General features: G+C 36.4%; 1 protein-coding gene across 1 annotated transcript in view; it reads right to left on the bottom strand.

The window, feature by feature from the left end:
• The window catches only part of LOC115944092 (uncharacterized), a 501,430-nt gene that overhangs the window by 162,994 nt on the left and 317,687 nt on the right, over window positions 1-20,749 (bottom strand). The window contains exon 6 of the transcript XR_014138746.1: window positions 12,428-12,507. The gene's annotated coding sequence lies outside the window, so the exon portion shown is untranslated. The remainder of the gene's footprint in view (window positions 1-12,427; window positions 12,508-20,749) is intronic.

The following is a 20,749-nucleotide window of genomic DNA, read 5'->3' as shown; positions in this document are numbered from 1 at the left end:
AAATTCTTTGGTATAAATATGCCAAAATATGTACAATACATATATATGGAAAACTACAAACTGTTGATGGAAAAAAATAGATGTTGATATAACTATATGTATGTTTTTGCTCTGTTAGCTAAGAGGGCCTAGGATGCAGGGGTTCCAGTATAAATGGACATATCTAGCACTCAGATCTTGGTTTCTAAGACCTTTCTGCAATAACAAATAAACCTAAGGTTCCAATGGAGAAATGCCTAATTTCAGGACTTGGCAGGAAATAGGCAAAATGGACCGGGAACATCTTATAGTGCCCAAAAGTAGGTAAGTGCCAAAAAAATAAAAATAAAGGATAAACAGTGATGAAGACATATTAAAAGGATACAGGGGGCAACTGAAAGAGGTCCCAATGGTTAAAAATGGAATAATCAGAACAATTTGGATCATAACCCAAAGCACAAAATGAACATCCATGAGGTAGATACTAATATAAACTAATGATTTTATATATAAATAACTTGGAAAGAGTGGACAAATATCTCATGCAGAAGAATTCCAAATAATCTCTCTCTCTCTCTATCTCTCTCTCACTCTTATCTATTATTCTTAAGAAAGTAGAGCGTAACTGCCTACTCTTTAAATGTAAGTTGAACTTAGCGACTTCCTTCCAGAGCACGATATTGAAAGAGAGAGAGAGAGAAAGGGAAATTTACAGTGGAGAAAGCTGACAAACACTTCTACAAGCCCACTGATCAAGGTTAACATCAGCAATGATAAGTTATTTTGATAGTGCTCAACTTTGATATTAGGTGATGGGCATAGCAATTTACCTTTGTGGTATTCCTGCCAAAAAAAGCCCTACTCCAGTATAAACATAAGAAAAATATCACCTGATATTTTTTGGAAGATATTCTATGGAACAATTGGTCAGTAAACCTCAAAATTGTCAAGGTCACTAGAAACAAGGGGTCTATGAAACTGTCCCAACCAAGAATAGCCCAAGGAGAAATGACTATTAATGTAATGTGGTATCCTGGATGGCATACTGGAACAATATCCAAAAAAGAAGGCATTAGGGAAAACCGAAGGAAACCTGAATAAAGCATGGACTTTAGATTGTAATAATGTACCAATTGTGTCTGACTGATTATGACAAATATATCAAACTAATGTCATGAGAAACTGGGTGTGTTGTATACAGGAAATCTTTGTACCAACTTTGCAATAATTCTATAGATCTAAAATTATTCTAAAATTAAAAGTGTATTAAAATGTGCACTAGAGGGATGCCTGGGTGGCTCAGTCGGTTAAGCAGCTGCCTTCGGCTCGGGTCATGATCCCAGAGCCCTAGGATCAAGTCCTGCATTGAACTCCTTGCTCAGCAGAGCGTCTGGTTCTCCCTCTGCCTGTTCCCTCTGCTTGTGCACTCTCTCTCTCTGACAAAACCTTTTAAAAAAATAAAATGTGCACTAGAAAAATATTTTAAGTTAAAACAATGATTAAAAATTTCAGGGATATATTATTCAATATTTTCTTAAATGTGGAAGTAATGCCCAGAAAGCAATTCCTATAAAATATGTATTAAAGGAATAAAACTACTCCTTTCATTTCCATGACACTGTTTCCCCTAGTTTTTCTTCTCATATATCTAATTTTGTTTTCAATCCTTTAAATGTAGGTGTTACTAAAAAAAAAAAAAGAAGAAGAAGAAAGAAAATGAAGGTGTTACTCAAGATTCCCTCCCTACTTTTTTTTTTCCTTTTCTTACTCTACTAGGAAATCTAATTGACTTCTACAAATAGGTTGATAAACTCTAAATCTTCAGTACAGACACCTCTATAGTGCTCCAGATTCCATTTTTTTTAAGACTTACTTATTTATTTTAGAGAGAGCACACGCATGAGTGGGAATGGGAGGAAGGGCAAAAGGATAGAATCTTCAAGCAGACTCCCCACTGAGCGTGGAGCCCCATGAGTGGCTGGATCCCACAATCCATGAGATCTTGACCTGAGCCAAAACCAAGAGTCAGATGCTTAACCAACTTAGCCACCCAGGAGTACTCCTCCAGATTCCATTTTCTAAATGCCCATAGGCACTCCATCTCCATTCCTAAAATCAATTTATTCTTTTGCTTCTAACCTGCTTCTACTCTAAGAGCCAAACATTCTTGCAGAATTGGAGGCAGAAGAGATCTCATGAGATCTCAAGATTTCCCCAGTAAAATACTGGGACAAGTGGAAAAACATGGAATACAAAAATATAATTGAAGAAAAAGTTCTCAACAAAATATAAATAAATAAAAGACTTTAGTGGGGAGATCAAAAAGATTTATTTTGTTCCAGTAAAGAAGAAGAGGAAGAGGAAGAAGAAGAGGAAGAAGAAGAGGAAGAAGAAGAAGAAGAAGAAGAAGAAGAAGAAGAAGAAGAAGAAGAAGAAGAAGAAGAAGAAGAAGGAGAAGAAGAAGAAGAAGAAGAAGAAGAAGAAGAAGAAGAAGAAGAAGAAGGAGGAGGAGGAGGAGGAGGAGGAGGAGGAAAAGAAGAAAAGGAGGAGGAGGAGGAAGGGGAGGGGAGGACAAGGAGAAGAATAAATCATGAAAGACAAATTGATGAACAGAAATAATTAAAAATGGAAAGATAATTCATGGATAATTAATGATCCTTAAGTAGCAGAACAAATAAAAAAGTTAAAGATAGCAAAGATAGAATAGAAGAGAATTTTCTCAAGCCTAATGCCAAATTAAATCACTGTTTTTGGGGCACCTGGGTGGCTCAGTCCCTTGAGCGACAGACTCATGATTTTGGCTCAGGTCATGATCTCATGGAGAGTGGGACTGGCAATGTGTCGGACTCCCCGCTTGGAGGGGAGTCTGCTTGGGATTCTCTTCCTCCGCCCCTTCTCTCACTCCCACTTGTTCTCTCTCTCATTTAAATAAATAAATAAATAAATAAATTGGTTTGCTTGGCAAAATTGGAGGAAGATCCAGACCTAGATCACTCTAGCAAAAAAAAGTTTTAATTATAATTTTGAAGGACAAATCTTCCACTATCAAAATAGAAAAAGAATGTGTGTGTGTGTATGGTTATTCACATAGGGATAAAAATGGGCTGTTCACATTATTTCTCTACAATATGAAAAATTAACAGTATCTATATAACATTAGGGTACATTCATTTTTTAATAAAAGGATTCCAATGACAGAAATCAGAGGTGAACTACGATTGCCTTAAGCCATCAGAATTAGGTAAAAACCAGGCACAAGCCAATCAATGCACTGCATTCTTTCAAACACAGATATTGTTTCAGTGTCTGGACCACCTAACCATAATCGATCTAGCCCCTCATTTAAAAAGGAGGCATGAGTGACAATGTATATGAATTTGGAAGACATTATGCTAAGTGCAATAAACCAGCCACAGAAAGAAAAATACTATGTGCTCTCATTTATATGTGTAATCTAAAAATGTCAAACAGTTTGTTTCCTGTGACTAAGAGGGTTGCTGTGGGGGGGGAGGGATGGGGTAACTGGGGGATGGACCTTAAGGAGGGCATGGGATGTAATGAGCACTGGGTGTCATATAAGACTGATGAATCACTGACCTCTACCTCTGAAACTAATAATACACTATATGTTAATTAACTGAATTTAAAGAAAAAATGTTTAAAATTTTTTTTAAAAATAAATAAAACAAAAAAATAAAAAATAAATAAAAATAAAAACAAAAATGTCAAACTTAGAAAAGCAGATGGAAGAATAATTGTTGCCAGGAGCTGATGGGGAGATGTTGCACAAAGGGTAAAAACTTCCAGTTATAATGTGAATAAGTTTTAGAGATCTAACGTACAGCACAGTAGCAATAAATATTAATGCATTGTATACTTGAAATTTGCTAAGAGAGTAGATCTTAAGTGTTCTTGCCACACATACACAAAGAAAGATAACCATATGAGGTGATGGATATGTTAATTAGCCTGGTTGAGTGTTGTAATCATTATGCAAGGTATACTCCTATCAAGACACCATATTGTACACCTTAAATATATACAATTTTAAGTTTGTCATACCTCAATAAAGCTGGACAAAAATAAAAATAAATTTATTTATTTATTTTTAACTTATTTATTTGACACAGAGAGAGAGAGAGAGCACAAGCAGGGGAAGCAGTATGCAGAGGGAGAGGGAGATGTGGCTCCCCGTGGAGCAGGGAGCCTGACATGAGACTTCTCTAAGATATTATGCTTCTTTTTCTCTTTTTCCCATACCTAGAAATAGATTTATTGTGCTATACTCTTGATAGCGCAATGTTGGATGACCACCTAAAGCAGTCATGACATGTTCTACCCTAATACTTGCCATAACAGTACTATCCGTAACAATGGCTCAATTATTTACAAGTCTGTGCCACAATTACTAGACACAAAATTCTTCTACTTATTTTTTCTTCTCCATAGGGAAAAATGTGTAAAGCACTAGCATGATAAGTGAGATCTAATGGAAAGTTTGCAGATGCAGATATTTTCTGAGAAACCCCCAACTTATACTCTTTAATGGCAAGTACGTATGAATGTGCCTCTGATACCAGAAGCTAGCTGAAAGGTGTGGAAAAAAGCATTCAGTGGAAGCATGGCTTGCTGACACCGGACTTCTACCCTCCAGAACGTAAGACAATAAATTTCTGTTGTTTAAAGCCACCCAGATTGCAGTACTTTCTTATGGCAGCCTTTGCACATTCATACACGTGTGTTTATCTTGAAGTGTAATCACAATGGCTTTTATTATGGGTTCTTCACTTTCTTTCTAAGGTGCCTGCTTTGGGCTCATGGAACTTGAACTTCTTCAATGTGTACAGTTATTACAATTGTTTTTAGAATCTAAAACAAAGTAATCACAATAATAAAAACTGGATTTGATACCTTAACACATTCTATATATTCTAATAATAAGTTTTCTTGTGTTAAAACTCAAAGGTAGAGATAACATTTATTGAAATGGAATGCAGGTCTCTCAGGAAAAGGGCATTGATGGCAAACAGACTCGCACTTCCATCTGGCCAGCCCCCACCCTTTCACCACAGCACCCCTCCTCCCCGCCATGAACCATATTACAGTTCAAATTTAGAGTCTTCAGAAGAAGTCTGAAATGCTCCATTGTGGGCACGAAAAGCACGTGATAGTCCTGATGTATCTAGTCCATACTCCATAATGCCCATGTGAAACATAATGTATGGAATGCTGATGAGGTTTTAGGGTTAAAATCTCAAGTCAGCCCAAAACATGATTCCTATGAGCCCTTTTGGAGCAAAGGTCTAAAATATAATACATCTTATTTTATAAGTGAAAGGAGTGGGATGTAAAATCTGAGCAGATGAGCAGGTACAAGCCCATAACCTTCAATCGTCCTCGCAGAGAATGTGGTACCTCTAACCTCACAAATAATATCACCATAATTAAATGTAACAAGAGCAGATATCAAGAATGTGCACTGCCACTGGGGACCTTAGCCGAAGTGCAAAGTATGCTATTTGTCTTGGGAAACTTCCCACCTCTTGGTAAACTCTCTTAATCAGCCCGCAGGCATCCAGTGCCCTCATGCTGCCCTCTGGCTGTCCCAGGCTCCCCTCCCCCACTGAATGCCTACATCCCCTCCTCCTGGAGTGGCAGCCCTGTGCTTGAATTCAAACTGCCTGCCAGTTCCACTTTTCAGTCAAAACTCCAGTTTCCTCAGGCTGGCTGATTTTGGCAGGCTCTAAGCAAAATCCTAATCTAATAATCTGATTAAATTAATTCAAAGTAAGTTGTGAATGGCTAATAGCCTAAATTTCTGAGAAGCCAAGTTCTTGACAGTCTAACTTCTGGAATACACAAAGGAGATGTACCAAACTGGAAACTTTCTGAGTCTTTCGTTTATATTCAGATTTCCTCTCTTGCCTTCCTTCCTTCCTTCCTTCCTTCCTTCCTTCCTTCCTTCCTTCCGTCCTTCCTTCCTTCCCTCCCTCCTTCCTTCCCTCCCTCCCTCCTTCCTTCCCTATCCATCCAGCCCTTTCCCTTTCCTACCTTTCATTCCTTCTATTCTTTCTCTTTCTGGACTCTCTCCTTTTCTTTCTCCCGCCCTACTTCCTCTCTCATTACTGGGTCAGTAATGTGGCACTTGCTTTGTGCATGTTAACTTATCTATAAATTGGCTTTCAGAAAGGAATAAAACCAAGGCAATTACTGTCTTTCCCAAGGAAAATGCAACTTCCTCATTCACCAACGTTGGCAGTACCTGTACTCAATATTTGCCTCTTCTAGTAACTTTTTAAATCTGTAATAAGAAAAAGAATTTATTCAACTAATAATCAGGATTATATTTTCCACAACTATAATAACCTGTCACCTATTTAAAATGTGAATAGTGCATTTGAAAGCATCACAATGAGTCATTTCTATTATTATTATTATTACCATTACTATTAAAATACTTAACTGATCACAGCTACTATTGATCAGAATGTCTTCCCCAGAAATATTAGGCATCTTTTATCAGTAATTATTAATAGTTACATCAGGCCATCAATGCAAAGCATGTAAATATCATATATTTATTATTATTAAATTTTCTTTAAAATATTCACGAATAAAGAATACCATTGTTTATATTTTTTTATAAACAACCAAATAGTTTATATTTATTTCATGCTTTTCTGTGCCAGATACTATTCTAAATACTTTGCATACAGTAACTCATTTAATCTTCAAAATGTTATTATGGCTTGGGTATTTTTATAGACTTGCTTTCAACAGATATGGAAAACTAAGCCTTGATGCATTTAAGGAACTTTCCCAGGATCACACAGTAGGTAAACTGTATTTAAAAATCATTGCATGACCCTGGGTGGCTCAGTTGGTTGAGCGTTGGACTCTTGGTTTTAGCTCAGGTCATGATCTCAGGGTTATGGGATTGAGCCCCAAGTTGGGCTCCACACTCAGTGGGGAGTCTGCTTGAGATTCTCTCCCTCCATCTGCCTCTCCCCCCGCTCATGCATGTGCACTTTCTCTCTCTCACTCTAAAACAAATAAGTCTTTAAAAAAATCACTGCATGAGTACATAAAAGAATAAGCCCCATCTACTCCTCCAGAAATATATACATATGCATGTTCCTTTTTTTTTTTTAAAGATTTTATTTATTTATTTGACAGAGAGAGAGAGACCGCTAGAGAGGGAACACAAGCAGGGGAAGTAGGAGAGGGAGAAGCAGACTCCCCGCTAAGCAGGGATCCTGATGCGGGACTCGATCCCAGGACTCTGGGATCATGACCCGAGCTGAAGGCAGACGCTTAACAACAGAGCCACCCAGACACCCCTGCATGTTCCTTTTTTAAAAAAATAAGTTATATATGAATGAATATTGATACTATTTCAAGCTCAGTCCCCTGTGGAAGGTGAGGGCCCAGTAAGGGGGTGTTGAACTGGTGTTGAAAGATTGCCTTCCATGGAAAATAAAACAATTTCTGAGGGTATCTTATATTAACCTGGAAGAAGGCTGGTGAATGAGATCCTATAGCCAGGAAGAGCAGTAAGAAGTATTGTAACCTCCAGATCACTTCCTCTAAGGGGTAGTCCAGAGTAGTGGTAAGACCATTCAAGCCAGGCTTTGGCAAGTTTATAAATGGCACCTGTGGTGGCGAAATGGTAAACAGAATAGATAAAGACACATGAGAAATGTCTCCCGGAGTCTAACAAGTTGGTGAAAGAGAAAATGAGTCACCCCAATTGCTATGAAATTGGAAGAGAAAAATACAACATAGATTCTTATCAGAATAAAGCTTTATGTAATCTAATAATATATCCTCAGCCCAATATTATTTCATTTGTTTCTATTGAATAAATTGTTTGGAACTTTCCAAAATATGTTGCTAAGCAGAACACTATTAGCAGGTCAGACAAATGAGACATTTAAACAATTGCTCAATAAGTATCATACCTGACTGTTTTAAATTATAAAAATAAAACCTTCTTGAGGTTAAAAAAAATCTAGTAATATAGAAGTATATAAAGGAGAAAGTAAAGAGGACTTTCTTTCCTTTTTCTATCATTCTATTCCCCTGATATATATAACTAGTAACCTGGGAATTTTCAAGACATTTTATGGCATGAACAAATGTATACTTATTTGTCTTTATGTAAAGCAAATGGACTAAAATTATAATTCTCTCTACATATGTACATGTGGCTATAATGTAAGATTGATAAAGTTGTTTTTTTTTCTGTCAGAAAGTGATCTCATCATACCTATGCTATAATTTATCTCATTTACCCCCAAAATATATCATGGAAAACTTTCCAAGCCAGAACATATAGTCCTAGCAGACTTTCAAAAGTTACTTAATATTCCATAGTATGGTGTCTTATAAGTCATCTAACTATTCCATAATGTTTTGGTTTTTTCTCAAGCTAGATTTTTACACATTAATATATACTACCTTACGGATTTAGGGACATATGTTCCAACTTATGTGGAACTTCCAACAGAAGTGGTAACACTTCTGTTTAATTTTCCTAGAAATGCAAGCTTATAATCTAGTGTGTTTCTAGTGTGTTTCATCATATATATCATACTGTATATTTTTCTCTGTTATCTGAATAAATGAGAAATGGGGGTTTGGAAAACGCACTTTATCCAATTACTTCTCATACATTTCACACTACATATTTTGGGGGGCAAGAAAGTAGATGTAAAGCCAAATGGCTGAGTTTAAAATACCCTGTAGACCATAGTTAAGTATGTAAAAATTTAATAAACTGAAATTTCCAGTTACTCTGGCCAAAAGTTTATGTTCAAGAAATATTAACTGACCATCTTAAAAATAAATCCTAAATGTTGGATAGCTGGTTAGGCAAAGCATTCCCCCAATGATTCTAAAGAAAACTCACTGAAGGAGTCAGTGCACATGGGATCATTCACGCAGCGGCAGCTACATTTTCTTCTCCTTTTTGCTGATCCCCCCTTGGCACTAAAGAGACCCCTGTGTACAAAGAAATTTTGCAGCTGAGCAGAAGAGACAAGCATCTGGCTGAGAAACAACACTATAACTCAGAGCAACTTTTGGCTTCCGACATTGATCTCATTAAATTTCAACTTTTTCTTCTGGAAAAGAGATTCACTAAGAGAAGAAAAAATATTACAAAAATACTTCTGTGCAATGATTGAAGCCAGTAGGCTTCAGATATCTTTTAGGTGGGGAACCCATTCACCATCAAATGGGGACCTGGGCTGGCATGGGAAGTCTTCTTGGGCTCATCAAAAACCAAGATAACCTCCCTTCTCCCCCCACCAAAAAAATCACCAAAATATCTGGACTACTCCTTTATATCTGGCATATTTAATGAAAAGGATAACATTAATTATCAATTGGTGTAGACACAGGCTGAGAATCTTTGTTAATAGAGTTCAGTGAGAACAAAATAGTTTGCTGGAATACCCAAGAATCAATATTTTCATTAGTATAAATGGAAGTGGGAGACAATGTCCACATTAGCAGAGAGAAGGATATTACGCAGGAGGCAGAACAAATAATTTCCCAAGTCTCAAGCTAAGATAAGAAAAATTATGACTGGGTCAGAACTGATTTTTCTATTTATAACTTCAAGCAAAAACAAACAAATAAAGCAAACAAACAAAAAACCCTGGAGGCAATAGAGATCAATACTCCTGTAACAGATGCCAGTATCAGCAGAATATTTAAAAAAAAATAATAGATGGCTTTTAAAAACATACATTTAATCATAGGGTAGCTAAGTTTATGTAAGAGTTTGTAAAGTGACTATAAAACAAATGTGAATGGAGTTTTATATATTTTTTGTTTGTAAGAATAATGATTCAAATTTGGTTCAGAGTTTAGAGAATAATGAATAGGAACACACCAATAAAACTTTTTGAGTAGTTTTTATTCCTCTAAAAACATTTATAATTAAAAAGAAGTCATGAGGGTACAAATTTTATAGCCAGTACCACCTGGAATATTAATAAAATATATATATATATATATATATATATATATATATTCATTCCACACTTTCTTTAAAATGTTCATTTTTATCAACTCTGTTCTAAATTAGTAGAACCATGTTACATAAAAACTTCTTGTGTGTCATGAAGACCTTTGGAAAATTAATAAAACCCATTGGTTGCCTCCACAGGGAAAAAAAAAAAAAGGGATATGCATACGCTACATTGCATATAATTTCAGAGGGATTACTGATTATTTTATATAAAGCTTATTCTTTGATCCCAACTTAAGGAGTTCTAGTCTAAAAGAATGACACTAACCAAATAAAGTGGGACCTGTGAATGGTTTCTGAAATTTGACTAGTGGAAAAATCTAGTTTGTCCCACCATGTCACCCTACTCATGCAGCACTTCCTTGAGCACTGGATGGGGCAGGATGGCCGTGGGGCTAGGCACAGTGCAAAGCCAGCTGCATGCCTACACTCGAGCTCCAGCAATGACTCTGGAACTCTCTTCTCTTATCCTCCCTATGCTCTTTCAACCCTCTATCACTCATTCTCTGGGAGGCCCTAGAGAGGGTCTTCTGAATAGAATGAGAAGAGAAAAGGAAGCTTACGCAATATGTTTCTAATATCCATTAGAGAAAACACAGCAAGAAAAGAAAACAACCCAGGGCACTAGTGATTCTGATAAACTAAGTAAAACTGACTTGCTTTTGTAAACTAATAAAAAGCCCTTTAAGCATCAAGATATATTTATTTAACTGTTGCATGTTTATGTTGAATAGTTTGAATAACCTAAATTGTAGACTCTGCTTGCTATTTATAAACTAGTGCTGTGATCCTAAATGCCACCTTAAAAAATTCCATGGTAGTAGGAGTGCAAAATACGTGTGTCCTAGGCATACAAGCAATCTTGAAGTCTCCATGATTAAAAATCAAAGTTAAAATCAGGTGCCTGTGTGGTTCAGTGGGTTAAGCGTCTGCCTTCTGCTCAGGTCATGATCCCAGGGTCCTGCATCAGGCTCCCTGATCAGCTGGGAGTCTCCTTCTCCCTCAACCTTACCCCTGCTCATGCTTTCTCTCTCTTGCTCTCATCCTCTCAAATAAATAAATAAAATCTTAAAAAAAATAAAATAAAATCACCTGCTACGGGGGATAGCCAAGTGTCTTCTACCAAGTTTATCAAAAGAAGTATATAGGAGGGGACAAAGTTCAATTCAAATGTCATATTTAATAACTGCTTGCAATAGTGACTAACATAGGCATACATTTTATTTATATTTATTTTTTTATTTACATTTTTAACTGAAGTATAGCATAATTTAATTAACATATAATATTATGCTAGTTTCAGGTGTACAACATGGTGATTTGACAATTATATACATTATGAAACACCATGATAAATGTAGTTACTGTCACCATACACCGTTATTACAATATCATTGACTATATTCCTTATGCTGTACTTTTCAGCCCCGATGCTTACTTATTTTATAAATGGAAGATTGTGCCTCTTCCCTTCATCTATTTTGCTTTCCCATTCCCTACTCCCAGCCCCTCCGGCAACCACTAGTTTGTTCTCTATGAGTCTGTTTCTCTTTCTGTTGTTTGTTTAGTTTTTTTTTAGATGCCACATATAAGTGAAATCATATGGTATTAGCCTTTCTCTGTCTGACTTATTTCACTTAGCATAATAGCTTCTAGGCCCACCCATGTTGTGAGTGGCAAGATTTCATTGGGGTTTTTTTTATGGCTGAGTAATATTCCATTGTGTATATATACCACATCTTCTTTATCCATTCATCTTATCAATAGACATTTAGGTTGCTTCTGTATCTTTACCACTATAAATAACACTGCAATAAATACAAGGATGCATGTATCTTTTTGAATTACTGTTTTCATTTTTTTTAGGTAAATACCCAGAAGTAGAATTAACTGGATCCATACGTTACTTCTAATTTTAGTTTAAGGAAACTCCACAGTGCTTGCAAATCATATATCTGATAAGGGGTTAATGTCCAAAATATATAAAGAACTCATACAACTCTATGTCAAACAAACACTAATCTGATTAAAAATCCACAGAGGACCTGAAAAGACATTTTTCCAAAGAAGATATACAGATGGCCAACAGACACATGAAGAGATGCTCAACATCACTAACCATCAGGAAATGCAAATAAAAACCACAACAAAATATCATCTCACACTAGTTGGAACAGCTAGTATAAAAAAGACAAGAAACAAGCTATGCCAAGGATGTGGGGAGAAGGGCATCCTCATGCACTGTTGTGGGAATATAAGTTGGTGCAGTCACTCTGGTAAACAGTATAGAGATTCCTCAAAAAACTAAAAAAGAAAGTATGTATTTTATATGTGTGCAACTTATAAATGATAACTACACAATGGTACATTAGAAAATTGGCTGCTCTGGTCTATTTGCAAGTCACTTACCATTTTGTGTATTTCATTCTCTTCTCTGTTTAAATCTTGACATCGAGAATTTTCTTTATCTCAGAAGCAGCAACAAGCTCCTGAAAGGTATTTTTATATTATAAAAGATTGTACTTACGCATATACATATATATTTCCCCCAGAAAATGGTCAATTTTTAAAAACTACCTTTCATATATATTTTTTAAGATTTTATTTATTTGACAGAGAGAGACACAGCGAGAGAGGGAACACAAGCAGGGGGAGTGGGAGAGGGAAAGGCAGGCCTCCCGCGGAGCAGGGAGCCCTATGCGGGGTTCAATCCCAGGACCACGGGACCACGACCTGAGCCGAAGGCAGACACTTAACGACTGAGCCACCCAGGAGCCCCTACATTTCATATTTATTAAGTGATTTGGGTCCAGAAACAATCAGGAAATTTGCAGATTGTGTCTAAGGACACTTGATTTTTATTGAATGCTGTCAAGACATCAAAATGTGCAGATTCACCTTTGAAAAGTGCTAAATTTGCATTTATTCTTTTGTCCCTAGGCTAACAGCTGGGTGGTGTTGTTTTTTAAAGCACCCATTTGAGGTGCTAAGAAGTCCTAATTAGGTGAATTAAACAAACACAACATTAAGTTTCAGAAATGAAGTGTCAGAACAGATACCTTTTGATCTGCAGATCACTAAGGGAGCAACAATAAATTGCAAATAATGTGATTATGTTTCTGGCCTCAGCATACTGGGTTTGATGAAAAGTTTTACTGTAGTAACTGCCTAAGATATTGCTCTGAGTAATTGAGAGGGTATAAATTATGTCTTAGAGATTGTCAGCTGCTTTCATTCTAATTTTTTCTGCCCCTATTATAAAGGAAGGAAGGGAGAGAGGGAGGAAGGGAGGAAGGAAGGAGAAAAGGAAGGAGGGAGGAAATAGAAGGCTTCTGTGTTAACAGTGTAGCATTATCATCCTTGAGGAGAGCATGTTGTTTGCAGGGCCACTAAAAATAAAACAGAACAAATAAACATAACAACAATAGCAGCAAACCAGGGGTGATTCATTTTAAGTCAATTCAACAAATCAGTACATAAGTAGGCACTGGGCTGGTTTATGAGGGCCACCAAGATCACTTGAGGGATTTACAATCCAACGAGGAAAGCAATACAGACATTCCTACAACTAATGATAAAACACAAAACAATGAAATTAATTATAAACATGAGAGTCTTCATTAATTTTGAGATGGTCAGGGTAGGCATCACTGAGTACAATTTCAACTGTACTGAAATGAAAAATCAGCATGTAAAACATGGGAAGAGAGAAGAAGAACAATCCAGATCAAGAGAATAGCATGGGTTAGGAGGCAGAGGACGAAGTGTGATGGGAGAATCTAATGCGTGATTTCACCCCAGCCCAAGCCCAGGAGTAGGGGTAGGAGAAAGAAGAAGTTCATGTTCAAGGGGGAATTAATGATTTTAGCTTGATGGCTAACTGAGTTTGAAGTTTCAATGGGAAATTCAGAACTAAACCTCAGAATGGGTATCCAAATCAGAGGTAAAGATTGAGTCATTTGCACAAAGCTCAGGGAGACTTTGAGTTAGCCCAGAGTGTATGCCTTGGTATGGCTAGAGAATAAACCCACAGAATGCCTATATTTAAACACAAGAGAAGATGTGAATAAGAAAAAAACCTCTGGGAAGCAGCAAAAGAACCGAGAGTGTACCTCATATATTGTAAGAAGGTATTTCATGAAAGAAGAAAGTGGCCAACATTGTCAAATGATGCACACAAGCAGCAAATTCAGCTATTAGGAAGTCATGTGCACCTTTGGAAGGAGCAGGTTCAGTGAGGTGGTGGGGAGAGAAACTAGATTGCAGACTGGGGTAAATTAGTCAATCAAGGCAGGAAATGGTCAAAATGAGTAGAAAAGTTAGCAAAAAAGCAGGACAGGACAGTTATCCAGAGGGAAAGGCACACTTGAAATTGGAGAGCAGGAAGACCAAATACGTCAAAAAAACCTTGAACAATATCATAAATCAAGCCCAAGAGTTTCCAGCCAGGGCAATGAGTAGATCACTTCGAACAATTAAATTTCAGCACCTCGAGCTGTCTGATACTACCTACCTACTGATTACTAAGAAAAACAATGTAATGTGTGTGATCAAAAAATTTGCTTCATATTTAAAAAATATTTTTTGATAAAAGACACATACTCATATTAACAGAGATCGACAGAGCTCTGGAATACAATCTCATTATAAATCCTTCAAAAGACTAATACAAGGCAAAACATCTGCAAAGAAGAAAAATAAGACTTTCTGCCTTTTTTTAAAACCTGAAAATATCCACTGTTACCATAGGGACACTAAGGCTATCATTCAACAAAATATTTGAGGAAATAAATATTTTCCATCCAAATAATTCTCACAAATATTCTAGGTTATGAATATATTTCTCAAGACTATAATCATTGCTTATACATCAGATGACCTGAAATTGACATTCTATAAAAAAATTGGCTCAAGCTCTTTCTAAGCATCAAGGTCATGATGGGCAAAGGAAGACTGAGGGAGACTAAGGTAACTTAGAATTGGATTCTGGATCAAGAGAAAGGACCTTAATGAAACAACCAAGGAGACTTGACCAAGTCTATGGAGTAGTTAATAGAATTGCTTTATTGTTAATTTCCTGGTTTCAATAATTATATCCTGGTTATGTAAAATGGTAATTATTTGGGCATGCTGGTGAAAACTGTAAGAGAATTTCTATAGTATTTTTCAAACTCGTTTGCAAGTCTGAAATTATTTAAAAGTAAAAAGTTAAAAACAAAGATTCTAACTTTGAAAAGAAATGGGTGAAGAACCACGTCTGGAGAGAATAAGAGACAAAAACTTGACTCTGCAGTTATATGTATCTTACTGCTTTTAAAAAATTTTTTTAAATTTCAGCCAGCTGAAAAGTATATTTCTTATTGTCACTTGGTCAGAAATATAGAAATATTTAGTATAGAAATATACTAAAGCTGGGGCACAGATATGGGGAGAAAGTGACTATGGCGAGAGCGTGTGTCTACACTGAGCATTTGGATTCAGTTCCTTCATTTACAAAATGGACAAAACTTACATCAATTCCCTGGACCCTAAAAAGCTATTACAGTGCCCCTCTGATAAAAACCATCAGATCAGGGCCTGCAGGTTTCCTTATCATCTTATCAACTGCAGAAAGAATCATCCTGATGTTGCAAACAAATTGGCTACTGTCCCTTCAGTGCTTGCCACCAGGTTCCTCTGGCCCAAAACAGTCATCCAATCTCAAGCTGTGAGGATATAAGTTGTTGAGCAGGATGTTGTCAACCAAACCGGGAATCTTGAACAAGAGACTCTGGCTGAGAGCTCATGGCAGTGCCCTCCTTGTGATGAAGACTGCGATAAAGATCTATGGGAACAGACCAGCACCTCATTTGTCTGGGGCACAGCACAACCAACTACTGTGGCAACAACAGCCCTGTGAGCAAGTTATGGCTCCCAGCATATGTGTTCCCAAGACTCCACCATGTGTCCTGCCGTGGAAAAATAATGTAAATACACAGTAACTGAATATCTACCTAACCAAATGCGAGACCCTAAAAGACCCTAGCTTCTTCCTGGTACCAGTGGGTTCTTCAATTTTTTTTTCTCCTCATCTAATTATAGAAAGATAAACTGTCTGTGACCTTCAAACTGGGGGGGGGGGGCCGCGGGGGGAGAAAGAAAATGAAAAATATACTAAAAATACCTGGGTCCAAGAGAAAGAAATTTCTTGTTTATATGTGAAGTAGTCTGTGTATATTTCAGTAAGTAAACTAATAAATAGAAACTCAGAATGTGATTTTCAATCTGGTTTCTATGTGACTTTCCTAAGGTGAAGAGGATAAAGGCCAATTTTGAAAGTTGCCATGCCATTTAATTTTGAGTATCTACTCTGTGTAAGACACTATCGTAAGCAAAACATGGTCTCTGATTACCAAGAATACTACATAAGTGTTGATAGACTATTATACATGTTTCCCAACAGCAGTATTTCATAGAGTGTGTTATAACCAAGAAGCAAGCTAAGCTCTGTTAGGACATAGGAAAGGAGGGAACATTTGGATTACCGTGCAGAGGCCTGGACAAAGAGCTGTCCACTATGGAGAACTTTTGGAAGGGTGTTAGGGAGACCAAGTCATTTGAAGGCAGCACATGATTCTAATGGGTAGTGATAGAGACATAAAGGAAAAAAGCATTTTGGGAAGAGACAAGGCCTAAGCAGAGTCATGAGATAGAAAAGTACGGGTTATTTTGATTATCTAATTCAAATAAGAGGAGAAGAGCCCCCCGGGGTGGAATGTCATTGAGTGATAGGGAGTGAGCAAGATAGTTTGGGGCTTAATGAGCCCTGGGGCTCCCAGAAAATTATGTTTTGCAAGCAAATAATAATCCCTGTCATGTTTAGGGCCAGTACCATTAAATACTGTTCAATACCTTTCTGTCCCTAAATTCAGCGTATTTTCATAGTATCCAAAGTATGAAATACGCATTTTAGTTGTCCATTCCAAAGTGGTACAAGCAAATTCCAAAGATGCTGGATCTTAAAATATGTTCCAGGTGCACTGTTTTGTAAGTAGGCACTTAATTATTCACTGCCCGCTTCTAAAAGGTCAATAATTCAGATTGCCTACAGGATCCAAGACCCAACATCAAGCTGTCCACTGAGGTTTTACAAACCTGAAAACTTCTTTGTTGATTGGATAAGGATTTAATTCTAGCAGCAATTGCTATGGTATTTTAGCAGTACTTTCCTCTATAAAACATTAGTCCCAGAACATGTTTATTGGTGTGATGTAAAAAAGTATTCCTTTAGTAAGTAATTTGGTAAACACTGTGTTAAGGAAGGTTAATCAGATATCTTTGCTATAGGAGTTATCAGAACCTTGATCATGCTAATGAGAAATACAGCACTTAATGAAGAGGGAGATATCACCAACTGTTACACAAACCCAGCAAAAATCTAGTGATACAAATGTTCCAGAGAACACATATTTGAAAACTGCACCAGATGGCATCTCCCTTTCCCCTCATTTTAAGTCTATCACACGTAAGATGGAATGGCTTAAAATGCCAATATATAGTCATCAGATTGTTTCAACAGAGATGTTTATATTTTGTGATTGTAATTGGGATTGAGGTTAAAGCTATTTATCTATCTGCCATTATATTTTTTAATCATACTATGTTAGCTAAGACTTTTTGGCACTTTCATCAAGCTATTTACACAATCAACATCATTTTTGGTTCACAGCCACCTCAATTAAACATTAAGATTATCCTTTCTCATGTATATGATCAGAACTGCCAAACATATGGCAGATACTATATACCCTTCAAAAAAGGCATAGAGTATGTTTTAATACAACTTTTCATTTTAGGGGTTTATCAGTAATAAAAAAACCCAACAGCCTTATGCTAATAGATTTCAATAATCAGGTCCTCCCACACAAATAGTAATTTACTTAATTGCGATAGTCCCATCTATCTAGAAAGTGAAATGTTTTCGGAATATCTGAGTCTCAGAGGCAAATGATGGATTCCATTGCTCTTGTTCTTAATAAGTGACATTAGATTATCTCACTGCAACTCTTTCCAGGTGCTATTACGTACTTTTTCTCATCATTTTAGTTAATCTTCGTTTTTACTATACCAAGCAAACTCACAAGGAAGAAATATTATTTGTCATAGTCTCTAGAAAAAGCTCTCAGGATAAGTTTGATGGTCGGAATGGAATAACATTTAATTCAAAATACTAGAATTTTTAGATATAAGACATTCTTATTTAGAAGACAGATTACGAGGTTTGCTAAAGCAAAGTTAGGCCTTCTTTCTTTTCAAGGCAATGAGTGTGTGCTTCTTGCTCCCTACTCTCTGATTTGAAGGGTGAGTGCAAACCTTTTGTGGGCAGCCACTTGTAGTCAAGGAAGTAGCTTTCTGTTCCTCTTCCCTGGAATGTTCTCCCAGATACAAATGACTAACCCTTCACATTTTCCAGATTTTTACTCAAGAGTTACCTCCTCAGTGAGGCCCTCACTGGCTAACCTAACCTTTCATTCCCCCTAAGCCCACGTCATGGTAACCATCAGTTTGTTCCTTATAGTTAAAAATCTGTTTCTTTGTTTGCCTCTCTCTCTCTCCCCTGCCACTTTGCTCATTTGTTTTGTTTCTTAAATTCCACATATGAGTGAAATCATATGGTATTTCTATTTCTCTGACTGACTTATTTCACCTAGCAAAATACTCTCTAGCTCCATCCACATTGTTGCAAATGGCAAGATTTCATTCTTTTTATGGCTGAGTAATATTCCATTATATTTATATACACACGTGTATATATATATATATATACCATTTCTTCTTTATCCATTCATCAATCAATGAACACTTGGGCTGTTTCCATAGTTTAGCTATTGTAGATAAGGCTGTTATAAACATTGGGGTGCATGTATCCCTTTGAGTTAGTGTTTTGTATCCTTTGGGTAAATATCTAGTAGTGTAATTGCTGGATTGTAGGTTAGTTCTATTTTTAAATTTTTGAGGAACCTCCATATCGTTCTCCACAGTGACTGTACCAGTTTGTATTCCCACCAACCGTGCAAGAGTGTTCCCCTTTCTCCACATCCTCACCGTGAACACCTGTTGTTTCTTGTGTTGTTGATTTTAGTCATTCTGACATGTGTGAGGTGATACCTCATTGTAGTTTTGATTTGTATTTCCCTGATGAAGAGTGATATTGAACATCTTTTCATGGGTCTGTTGGCCATCTGTATGTCTTCTTTGGAAAAGATGTCTATTCATGTCTTCTGCCCATTTTTTTTCTTTTTTTTTATTATGTATGTTAATCACCATACATTACATCATTAGTTTTTGATGTAGTGTTCCCCATTTTTAAATTGGATTATTTATTTTTGGGGTGTCATTTTATAAATTCTTTATATACTTTGGATACTAACTCTTTAACAGATATGTCATTTGCAAATATCTTCTCCAATTCCATAGGTTGCCTTTTAGTTTTGTTGATTGTTTCCTTTGCTCTGAAGAAGCTTTTTATTTTGATGAAGTCCCAATAGTTTATTTTTACTTTTGTTTCCCTTGCCTCTGGAGACATAACCAAAAAGAAGTTGCTGCAGCTGATGTCGAAGAGGTTGCTGCCTGTGTTCTCATTTAGGATTTTAATGGTTTCAAGTCTCACATTTAGGTCTTTAACCCATTTTGAATTAATTTTTGTGGATGGTGTAAGAAATTGGTCCAGTTTCATTCTTTTGCATGTTGCTGTCCTGTATTCCCAGCACCATTTGTTGAAGAGACTGTCTTTTTCTCATTGGGTATTCTTTCCTGCTTTGTTGAAGATTAATTGACCATATAGTTATGGGTTCATTTCTGGGTTTTCTATTCTTTCTATTGATCTATGTGTCTATGTGTCTATTTTAGTAATAGACACATAGATCACAAAACACAAAACAGTGCCATACTGTTTTGATCATTACACAATGTTTTGTAATATAACTTGAAGTTTGAAATTGTAATGCCTCCAGCTTTGATTTTCTTCCCAAGGTTGCTTTGGTTATTTGGGTTCTTTTGTGGTTCCATACAAATTTTAGGATCATTTGTTCCAGTTCTGTGAAAAATGCTGTTGGTATTTTGATAGGGATTGCCTTAAATGTGTAGATTGCTTTGGGTAATATACATATTTTAATAATATCTGTTCTTCTGATCCAAGAGCATTGAATGTCTTTCCATTTCTTTGTGTTATCTTCAGTTTCTTTCATCAGTGTTTTACGATTTTCAGAGTAAGGGTCTTTCACTCTTTGGTTAGGTTTATTCCTAGCTATCTTTTTTTTTTTTTTGGTGCAATTATAAATGGGATTGATTCCTTAACTTCTCTTTCTGCTGTTTCAGATTTCTGTATGCTGATTTTGTATCCTGTGACTTTACTGAATTTGTATCACTTCTAGCAATTTTTTGGTTGGAGTCTTTCAGGTTTTCTATATAGACTATCATGTTATCGGCAAATAGTGAGTTTTACTTCTTCCTTGACAATTTGGATGCTTTTATTTCTTTTTGTTGTCTGATTGTCATGGCTAGACTCCCCCTAACATTTCTATGCCCCCCTTTCCTGCTTTATTTTTTCTTTATTATTTTTCATTACTTAATACACAGTTATACTTTACTTACTTATATATTTTTTTTAAGATCTTATTTATTTATTTGAGAGAGAGAATGAGACAGAGAGAGCATGAGAGGGGGGAGGGTCAGAGGGAGAAGCAGACTCCC

Source organism: Leptonychotes weddellii, chromosome 1 (genome assembly GCF_054177405.1).
Source record: "Leptonychotes weddellii isolate Sample4059 chromosome 1, ASM5417740v2, whole genome shotgun sequence".
Lineage (NCBI taxonomy): Eukaryota > Metazoa > Chordata > Mammalia > Carnivora > Phocidae > Leptonychotes > Leptonychotes weddellii.
The sequence above is the reverse complement of the archived record's forward strand: the minus strand, read 5'-3'. Positions and strand labels throughout refer to the sequence as shown.